The sequence below is a fragment of the Rattus rattus genome, chromosome 14 (assembly GCF_011064425.1).
Source record: "Rattus rattus isolate New Zealand chromosome 14, Rrattus_CSIRO_v1, whole genome shotgun sequence".
Classification (NCBI taxonomy): Eukaryota; Metazoa; Chordata; class Mammalia; order Rodentia; family Muridae; genus Rattus; species Rattus rattus.
Window position 1 is genome coordinate 14,694,512 of NC_046167.1, and position 11,667 is coordinate 14,706,178.

Genomic DNA, 11,667 nt, shown 5'->3' on the forward strand with positions numbered 1-11,667 from the left:
CAAGTGAAAGATCTCTATGATAAGATCTTCAAGTCTCTGAAGAAAAAAATTGAAGAAGATCTCAGAAGATGGAAAGATCTCCCATGCTCATGGATTGGCAGGATTAATATAGTAAAAATGGCCATTTTACCAAAAGCGATCTACAGATTCAATGCAATCCCCATCAAAATTCCAACCCAATTCTTCATAGAGTTAGACAGAACAATTTGCAAATTCATTTGGAATAACAAAGAACTCAGGATAACTAAAACTATCCTCAACAATAAAAAAGGATTTGGGGAATCACTATCCCTGAACTCAAGCAGTATTACAGAGCAATAGTGATTAAAAAACTGTATGGTATTGGTACAGAGACCCCACAGATAGACCAATGGAATAGAATTGAAGACCCAGAAATGAACCCACACCCTATGGTCACTTGATTTTTGACAAAGGAGCCAAACCATCCAATGGAAAAAAAGATATCATTTTCAGCAAATGGTGCTGGTTCAACTGGAGGTCAACATGTAGAAGAATGTAGATCGATCCATGCTTATCACCCTGTACAAAGCTTAAGTCCAAGTGGATCAAGGACCTCCATATCAAACCAGATACACTCAAACTAATAGAAGTAAAAGGGAGGAAGCATCTTGAACACATGGGCACTGGAGAAAATTTCTTGAACAAAACACCAATGGCTTATGCTCTAAGATCAAGAATTGACAAATGGGATCTCATAAAACTGCAAAGCTTCTGTAAGGCAAAGGACACTGTTGTTAGGACAAAACGGCAACCAACAGAGTGGGAAAAGATCTTTACCAATCCTACAACTGATAGAGGGCCTATATCCAAAATATACACAGAACTCAAGAAGTTAGACTGCAGGGAAACAACCCTATCAAAAAATGGGGTTCAGAGCTAAACAAGGAATTCACAGCTGAGGAATGCCGAATGGCTAAGAAACACCAAAGAAATATTCAACATCTTTAGTCATAAGGGAAATGCAAATCAAAACAACCCTGAGATTCCACTTCACTCCAGTGAGAATGGCTAAGATCAAAAACTCAGATGACAGCAAATGCTGGCGAGGATTTGCAGAAAGAGGAAAACTCCTCCATTGTTGGTGGGATTGCAGACTGGTACAACCATTCCGGAAATCAGTCTGGAGGTTCCTCAGAAAACTGGACATTGAACTATCTGAGGACCCAGCTATACCTCTCTTGGGCATATACCCAGAAGATGCCCCAACATATAACAAAGATACATACTCCACTATGTTCATAGCAGCCTTATTTAAAATAGCCAGAAGCTGGAAAGAACCCAGATGCCCTTCAACAGAGGAATGGATACAGAAAATGTGGTACATCAACACAATGTAATATTACTCAGCTATCAAAATCAATGACTTTATGAAATTCATAGGCAAATGAATGGAACAGGAAAATATCATCCTGAGTGATGTAACCCAATCACAGAAAAACACACATGGTATGCACTCATTGATAAGTGGCTATTAGCCCAAATGCTTGAATTACTCTGGGTGCACAGAACACATGAAACTCAAGAAGGATGACCAAAATGCGAATGCTTCAATCCTTCTTTAAAAGGGGAACAAGAATACCCTTGGGAGGGAATAGGGAGGCAAAGTGTAGACAGAGACAGAAGGAACACCCATTCAGATCCTGCACCACACATGCTCCATACATACACAGCCACTAAACTAGATAAAATGGATGAAGCAAAGAAGTGCAGGCAGACAGGAGCCGGATGTAGATCTCTCCTGAGAGATGCACCCAGAATACAGCAAACACATAGGCGAATGCCATCATTAAACCACTGAACTGAGAACGGGACCCCCGTTCAAGGAATCAGAGAAAGGACTGAAAGAGCTTGAAGGGGCTCAAGACCCCATATGAACAACAATGCCAGCCAACCAGAGCTTCCAGGGACTAAGCCACTACCCAAAGTCTATACATGGACTGACCCTCCAACTGCATATGGGCTCCAACCTCATAGGTAGTAATGAATAGCCTAGTAAGGGCACCAGTGGAAGGGGAAGCCCTTGGTCCTCCCAAGACTGAACCCCCAGTGAACTTGATTGTTGGGGGGAGGGCGGTAATGGGGGGAGGATGGGGAGGGGAACACCCATAAGAAGGGGAGAGGGCGGGGTTAGGGGGACGTTGGCCCAGAAACCGGGAAAGGGAAAAACAATCGAAATTTAAATAAGAAATACCCAAGTTAATAAAGATGAAGAAAAATAAAAAGAGAGAGAGAACTATTAGTGGCTAATATTTAATTTCAAGTAGTATGCTCAGCTGAGAAAGGCCAGTATTCCAATATTATTCATATAAAATGTTTAGGATATGAACTTGAGGAAGCACAATAGAAAAATAGTTGCTTAATGCTCAAATCTGGAAAACAAAATGGCTGCAGATGTTCAAACTGGCTGTGCTGGTGGCTTCCCCTCAAAAATACACTAAAACAAAATCCATTGGATTACATTCTTTAAATGGGTGACTTTTAAATGTGGAAATAATACAGTAAAGTTACCTAGATATAAAGCAGAGAGCATAAGAACAAACAACATAGAAGTGAGCAAATGGAAAGCATACTATTGATAATAAATGTATGAACTCCCATTGGACATTTTATCATAAATAATAAATCTATTAACTTAAAAATCTTATCAAGGTGAGAGAGAAAAACCAAAAATAAAATAACTATAGAACTGAAAAATGTATTTAAAAATGGCCAACCATTTATAAACCTAAACTTACAGAAGGATACTTACAATACACAGAAGCAGGTAGACACTTAAGTAGATCTGAAACAGCATCCAAAAGAACCCACTCAGTTTCATGTCTAGACAGATCACAATCAAACTGCTAAAGACGAAACAGTGGAAATTCCAGAGCTAAATGTCCTCATTGATGATAAACACTTCTATTAAAAAAAAAACCTCACCGTGTCTTCATTATATAGTCATTAATAATAGGCCGAGAGTAAAAAGCAAGAACCATAGATCAATGCTCTTCTTGATCTTAGAGGCACAAATTTCTATCACGATGTAGAGATGTGGAATTATTGAGTATTCCTTTCCTAGAAAGTCAAAACTAGTTTAACATTCAAATTCAATCAATATAAGTTATTCTACCAGGAGTCTAATCAGAGGTATCCATCATGGCATCTCACCACATAAAGGAAAAAAAATGTATGAGAAATAAATACATTTTGATTCTCAAATATTACCAGTTTATATGGACAACATAAAGTATTGATAAAGATTTGTCACTAAATGACTTAATAAGGTTCAAGTTATACGAAAATTGCATTTGTCTTAATTAAGTTGCAATTAATTGGAATAATCAGAAGTAATCCCAATAGCAATAGTGCAAACATGAAATATTAAGAATTAATTTAAAACATATAATGATTAGTTGAATTATTTAAATCTGAATCTTTGGCAAATAAATAAAATAAGCATGTATACATTGTGTCCTTAGTATTTGCCTAAGTACATGCAAAAGATCCAAAATTTTTGTGGAACAGAAATAGATAAGTGTTCAATGTTATTCGTGTGATGATTGGCTTTACCAACACCATAGATTCGGAAGGCTATATTTTCTTCAACATGTGATCTTTTTCACATTCATAAAAATTCTATTAACTGTAAATACTTAGATTAATTTGTACAATTTGTGCATTGTTCTATTAGTCATGGAGTCTACTTTTAGTCAAGGCCACACTGTTTTGGTTACAAATAGGTTTATAATATACTCAATAGCCAGGTGGAATGCTAACTGTGGTTTCTTTTTATTTTTATTCTGAATTGCTTTTCTATATAAAATATTTTCTGCAGTTCCATATTCATTTCAGGATTACTTATTTTAACATACATTTATCTGTGAAAATGTTACCAAATATCAGTAGTTAAATAGATAACTGATAAATATTTTACATTAATACTAAATACATAGACATACATTATCATTTAGTCATTAGCAAAAAATAAGATAATGAAGTATAACTATTATAATGGCTATGTAAAAATACTAATGTTTTCAAGTACCTGTAAGGATGAAGACAAGTAGAATTCTTATTCCTTACCTCATTTGCATACCAAATGGCACAACCAATAATAGATAGTAGATAACTGAGTTGGAGAAAACTGTAAGCCTTATTGGGCTATATTATCTGCAGTTATAAATTTCTTGGAACACAAAAAGAGTAGTGAGGTATAATATACTTATTTATTTGCGTGTGCATGTACGCTTGCATGTGTGCATGTCTGTGAATGTGTGTGATGTTTGTATGCGTACGCAATCGCACATGCCTACTCATATCTTTGGGGCCCAGAAGAGGGCATTACATTGCCAGGAACTGGAATTACATGAGCTTGGTTGTAAGTGGCCAGTATGACTCTTGGGAACTGAATTGGGGTCTTCTTCAGTAGCTGTAAGTGTTCTTCACTTTAGGCTATTTCTGCTGTCCTGTGGAATAAAATTTTTTGCTTACAATTATTCATAGGAATTTCCCAACATGAGTGTTTATCTCCATACTGGAAGCATTTCTGTGATTGAAAATGTACCATTGTAGCATTGTATTTCTGTCATTTGCTATCAATGTAAAATGTAAAATTACATATGTTTAGCAATGTCGTTGATCACATTTTATGAAACAGAGGGAATGAATTTTGGTGTCTGTTGATATTGACTGAAAGAAAATATCTTATTTCAGTGCTTACATTTGTTAAAAAAATACATTATATATCCTCATTCCCCTTTTATTTTTCAGATGTTGCATCAGATAGACTGGGTATGCTTTGAACAAATTTGAAGGTAAATCATGTTTTAAACTGCTGCAACATGGAGTAAGTCAAATTAATGTTGAGAATGAAGACTAGCAGACTCAGTTGAGTATGGACTGTAATAAAAAGCCTGAATAAGCTGTCATCACAAAAAAATATGAAGCACAGATTAAAATGCCCAAGATACAGAATGACTTTAAACATGAAACCAAATCAATTGTGAAAACTACACATCAATCCAGGGCCCATCTCCACTCCCATCGCCTCATTAAAAGCTCTGTGGCACTTCCAAATCAGGACTTATATTTCTCTCCTTTGAAGCTCTGCAGCGTGTTAAACCATTTTTGTCATAAATCATAATCTCTGTTATTGAAGTGTCTCATTCCATGATTAAACAATGATTTATCTGAAGGTGGAAAGTATGTTATTTTTATTTTTTGTGTTTTGTTCTTTGACAATGTCTACAATGGCATCTAGACTCAGTTAAATGTTGAGTAACTGACATTTTCAGACGTGTCTGTGTCTCCATCATTATTTTTTTTGTCAATGTAAGAGGCAGTAAAGAAACTACTCAAGAATAAAAATAAAAAAGATTTTATGTAACACACAATAGTCTCTGTTCTGAATGACTATCCTAACTGGACCAAAGCTCATTGCGTTGTATAGACTTTGAGTCTGGTTAATTTTGAAGGGCAATGTTGTTATTCTCCTCAGTGATTATCTTTCAATTACATTCAGTTATGCAGTGAGCACAGAGATAAAAACATAGACCATTGTCAACTGAGCAGAAGCTTCACCAGCAGGTTCTTCTTCCTTCTTACCAGCGTGTAACCTGTAGACTTAGATTTTTCAAAACCTACTGTAATAAGGGTTATTAACTGTTTAAACCTCCATCTAGTTCACTACCCACCAGAGGGAGTGGAAAGGAAAGGTTAGTAGGGCAAAGTGGGATATGGAAAAAGAACAAATAGTTCTTTTGGGTGGTTCAAATCTTCATTGTCATGATATCAAAAGGTCAGTTCACATGAATTAGCAGTGATAGCATGATCCCCTCCCTAAAACCATTCACAAATCAGCACTAGTGGTTTGATCCAGAAGGAACCATGCAGACCTGCCAATTAGACTAATACTCTGGAAGTAGCAAGAAGCCTCCAGAATATCACAAGAAGCTCTTTGGTGCATGTCTCTCTATGAAGTCAAGACAAATAATCATCAGCAGAGAAGGTGGGCAAACCAATGTCACAGAATTATCAGCAAAGAAAAGCATTAATAAAGCCCAATGGACACCATCCAAGAGTGGCAAGGCCATCTGATGCCAGAGCATTGTCCACTGTCCATATCCAAACATAACGTGTCCGCCCAAATGTCCACTCTAGCAAACTATCACATGTCCCTTTTCTGGCAGCTCCCCCCACCCCAGAAAAAGTGCCATGTGTCTTTTCTCAGGAGAATATCTTCCTTCTCACATGTCTGTTTCAGCCAAAGATATCCTCTCATAAGATAGTTCCCAAAAAAAGTCACAAACAAAATTGAGTCTCCAAAGAAATCAAAAATTTCCACTTCAACAACCATTGTTTAGGTCTTGGATGGCAGGGTTTATTTTGTTTTCCTTTATCCACTTTCATATCTGGCTCTTGTCTCTCCATTTCTGAAATTTGATTACATTGTATCTCATTATTTTACATTATCACATAACCCTAAAGACCAAAGAGTGGCCCCAGAAACAACAGCATCAACAATTCCTAATATCTAGTTTGTAACACAAATTCTTAGGTCCCAAGCCCGATCTGCAAAATCAAATTCTCTTGACTAGGGTTCGGCGATCTTTGCCTCATCAAACTGTTCTTGTCATTATCATGCCAAGGAAAGCTTGAGAACAGAGTGACTCTTCAGCTTCTGATGGATCAAGCAGGATTTTTAAATTTCACTACACTCTGAGATCAATGTGAATTAGTGAAAGATACCATTCGAAGTTGAATTTTTCTCCTCCTTATCCAGATTAGCAATGTGTGGTATAATGCTCTCTGGAATGCTTTGTGATGGCAAAGCTTTGTAAGGGACAACAACCAACACTGTATAGTGTACTGTGTTGCAAATCTATGATTTGGATAGATTAAGTGGATTAAATGCATTTGGCTTATTTTCAGCTTCTGACGAGTATACGAAGAAGTAACCAAGCTTTGAATCAAGGCATGTCTGTGTACCGTGACATGATTCTGCACAGTCACATCGTTGGGTTTATACCTGTTATTACAAGCATCACCTATTTCTTGCCCTAAGAAATTCCTGATAAAAATGAGACGAACTCTTCATGGAGTGTTTTCCCCTACTGTCCAACACTCTTTGTAGTTCTAAAATTCAAAAATGCTTATGTAATGAATGCCATGCTATATCAAAATTCATTTGTAAAAGTGTCTATGATCTCAGCAAAAATGAATCTTGGGATGCCAATGAGTCCAGATAATATCATGAAGGTAGAGATCCAATGACAGTATTAGTGAAATAAAAACATGGAGAAAAAAGTATCTTCTGTTTTCCCCAATTAAGGCAACCAACACAATTAGACATGTAGAAAGCTTACTTGGCTGCTACACACTAGAATGGTTTACATATTTTTAAGATCCAAGGAAAAGATCCTTCCTATGTGGTTCAAAATGTCCAATTCATACATTATCTAATAGTAGATTGATACATGCAGACTCATCTGTGTCCTTACAGATAGGAAACTCTTTCATACCTTCTGAATACTGACAAGTATTCTGGTCCTCAAAATTGAATATAGCAGTTGAAATATGTTATATACTCAAGCATAGGTTTCAGGTATTCCAGAGAAATTTAATTAAAAATAAAAAACAGATGAAATTAATATAAAATTTACAGTTGAATACAATAACGCCAAAGAACTAAATTAATTAATACTTTATTGACACTGTAAAATAAAAATCTTTGGATTCTCTGAAAACATCCTTTTGGAGGACTACTTTACAGAGGAAAATTCCAAGCTCTAAATGAATACAAAGATATAGATTTAAGTAAACACTGAAAAATCATTGCAAATAGCTTTATTCTAATTACACACATTAATACTAAATATCACCTATCTTCTCAGCTCTAACTGACCAAGAGTCAGGGTTTTTTGGGTTTTTGTTTTTCTTGGTTTTTTTTTGTTTGTTTTTTTTTTTTTTTTTTTTTTTTTTTTTTGTTTTTGTGTTTTTGATTTTTTTGTTTTGTTTTGCTTTGTTTTTGGTTTGTCACTGTTAAAGAAACAAAAGAGGAAAGCAAAAAGATATGGAAAGAGGAGCAAAAAGAAAGAGAATGGGGTAAGAGAGAGGAAAACCAGAAACCTTAAAGTTAATTCATTTTCATTTGTTAACTGAATATAGTCATGTCCTTGTGTGATATCTGTCTAGTGTATTTGCAAAAAGGCACCATTTGCTTCTACAAACTTCTTCCCTTTTCTAAATATTTAATAGAAATAGAATTCTATCAGTTCCCTCTCTCCAGCCACTCACAGCTCACTGTCCAATCTGTCCCATGCCCACCACTTTGAAATTGATACTTTTTCTTTTTCTACAAAATGCACTTTCATTGTAAAATTCTTGACAGCACAATGTGTATCTGACAAATCTTCTATTCAAACATCCACCCAGGAACAGCTGGAAAAGGTGCACCCGCTGCATTGTCCACTTGTCAGAGGAGCCCTTGAAATTCAGAAAGGAAGGACCTGTTGGAAAACTTAAAACCCTCATTAGTACAGTTCTTTAACCTCCATTACACTTACACTCTTCTTTGGGTCTCCTGTTCACTAGTCTCCATGGGGCTCACCTCAGTTCTCTTGCTAAGAGGCCTAAGAAAGACTGTGGTTGCAATCACCATACCCTAGGGAACTGTATTTTTCATGGAATAAGTCAGTGGCACAGGACATGAAATGTGGCTTTCACCTCAATCACTAGGACCAGCTTCCATATACTTCCTAATACTGCACAATTCATGGAACACATGACAGCCAGATACACCAGATAGGAGCGAAAGACACAACTGTTCATCAGGGTTAAGTCTGCTGAGCTATGCTATATCACAGTATACTTTTTTTTTTATTTTTATTGTTACATACATATACAGGTGTGTGTGTGTGTGTGTGTGTGTGTGTGTGTGTGTGTGTGTGTGTGTGGTCTGTCTGTGTGTAGGCATAAATATATAATTAAAAACATGCTGAGTCCATCTTTGTTGTTTGTGTATGTGGTTTCAGGGTTGGACAAACAATAAGGTGACTCATCCTTGGGAGACACTAATACAAAGTCTATGATGGGGCTAGCCCCAGTAAAACGTTGTCCTGTATAATGGTTTCCTTGGTCATGGTGCGTGTTCACAGCATGGAAACTCTAAGACATGAAGTACCCAATGGGGAGGTAGACAGGCTGACAGTTGGAAGAATAGTTTAGTGGTTACCCCCTGTAATTGTCAAAGCCAAATAACAGAACCCTAGTGTGAGTCTCATTTGTTTGTAAGCTAATCCAGGGATAAGTTTAAATCGGTTGTACTACTGGTTGTCCTATCTTTTGGAACCTTCTTTCTTCTTTGTGCTATTGTTCGTCCTATCTTTAGGAACTTTAGGAACTTACACACCATGAATAAGTGTCATGTCTGTTTGCGACGCATGTGGCAACTTTCTGAATCCAAAAGTACACTGTTTCAGAGTCTGTCTGTGAGGTAAGGTTCTACATGAGTCATTGCTGTTGAAGAACCATGTATTTACACTATGAATGTCACAGGTGTGAAATGTCGTAGGTGATACTCATTTCCATGGAAGAATAGCACAGGAAGTATCTTCACTGTACACATTTCCATCACTTTCCAAAGGCTAGCTCAAGGTTGGTGTTTTCTTGATAAATTTAGGAAGAGTCTATTCTCACTTCAAGAGAGTTAAGCTCTTTTTTCATGGTGGTGTGCATGTCCTGATCTACTAGGATATATATTTTTTAAGTTATCTGTCCCACATGTTCACATTCCCTTATCTGTCTCATCCTTTGCTCAGCTCTAAAGGAAGCTATGTTGTCGTTGCTGTTGTTTCCATGATAAGCCTTAGTTAGCGCCTTAAAAACCATCTCTTCAGCCTCCTTCCTGTCTTCACCTCTCTTCTCCCTTGGAAAATACTAGGCAACATCTCTGTTTTATTTCTTCCCACGCTCCTATTGCATAATCCACACACCCACTGGGCTTCGGTTATCTGCATCTTCATTCAAATCCTTGAACAAACCGAAGAAATCTTCATCTCTGGTCTTCCCCTGTGTTTTTCAACTTAGCCTTAAGCAGCCTTTTATTGAATTTTCACCTGCTGCTTTGTCTAATTGCACATGCAGCTTAATCAGAATTGCATTTAAAAGACTTCCTTCTTCGGTAAACAAAGCCAGCAAATATCACATCCTTATTTTCTGTACTCAGCCTATTGATTTATAATACGTATCATAATTCATCATTTACTCTTTGCCTCTCAAACTAGAGAGGCAAGCTAGCTCCACGTAGATCTCTAACTTTGTCAGTCTAGCCTGATCTATAGAAGGTACCAAATGACTGTTTGAGTAATAAAGATATGATTACTGTTGCAGGCCCACTAACAATATAGATATCAAATTCAAATAGCAGCAGTAAACTTAGGTATTAGTCAAAGTTATACAGAATAAATTTGAAAAGTCATAAAATCAGATTAACGGAATGAAAATGGAAGAGATTAGTTCTTGTATTTTAGGAAGTCAAATGGTATGTCTGACTATGGGCCCCACAACATTTGGAGGATCATCTAATGTCCTTATGGTGGGACTTGTGGTAGACCTTTGTCTAGGCTCCTCCTGAGATCAAGCTTCTCAGACATGGCGAACAGGACTTCATCACTGATAAATACATCCTACCATCTTAGCAATGCCTCATGAAAAAAATCTTTCTTCTTGAACATTTTTTAAAATTTTACTTGTGCTATTACATACATTTCTTTAATGGTCCTTATTTGAGGAAGACAGTCTTGAAAGTACTTTACAATAGTAAATATTAATTTCTCATGACTGTTTTTTCAACTTAAAATGCCAATGGTTAATTTTCAACGTTGAATACAGTTGATCTTTGTTTTCAGTGTTATGGGGCACTAAACAATTGATTTAAAAACATTACAACATATTAAAAGGATAATTGTAAGGAAAAAACAAAGATACAATGAGGTGAGTACTTATTACTAGTATTTTAACAAACAGATGTGATGGTTTAATGAGATGGCCCTATACTCTTAAACATCAGAATATTCCATCCTCAGCTAATACTAGCTGAAGGCAGTTAATAGCATATAATGTTATTTCTTTCTTTGAGGGGAGGGGAAAGAACTTACTGGTCCCTCACCTTCTTTTAAATTCAAAAAAAGTATTTCTTCAAATGTTTAATTTTACAGATCAAAACAAGGGGTTATCAAAGGTATTGTCTCAAATGCCACTCCCCTAGTCAGTATGTTTTCAGTATTCTAGACAAAGGAATGTTGTGAAGATAGGGCAAATTTTATGACAAAGATGTCTATCATGGAAGATATGCCTATTTTTCCCATTCCTTAAATGAATGGTCTTGTAGGGTACAATGAATTTACATCTTAATTCTTTAGATAATAATAATTTGTTGAAGAAATCACATGTTTAATTAGCTGTGGTAATATTGAATAGCCAATATATTAAAGTAAATCAAGTAGTTCATAATGCAGTTCCACTAATCAACTGCTAATTAACATAGGAGAAATACTCCACAAAGAGCTTTTATTAAAATATAAGGGAGAGTGAAAACTCACTCTTTTCATTATGTTACGCTATCAGCTTATTTTTTAATCAGTTAACAAATAATGTCCACAAATT

At 36.2% G+C, this 11,667-nt stretch overlaps 1 non-coding gene across 1 annotated transcript; it reads right to left on the bottom strand.

Moving 5' to 3' along the window:
* Window positions 1–8,793: 8,793 nt before the first annotated feature.
* LOC116884144 lies at window positions 8,794–8,873 on the bottom strand. Its single transcript, XR_004385861.1, has one exon. It is a non-coding gene; the product is annotated as a small nucleolar RNA snR60/Z15/Z230/Z193/J17 (small nucleolar RNA).
* Between the last annotated feature and the right edge of the window lie 2,794 nt (window positions 8,874–11,667).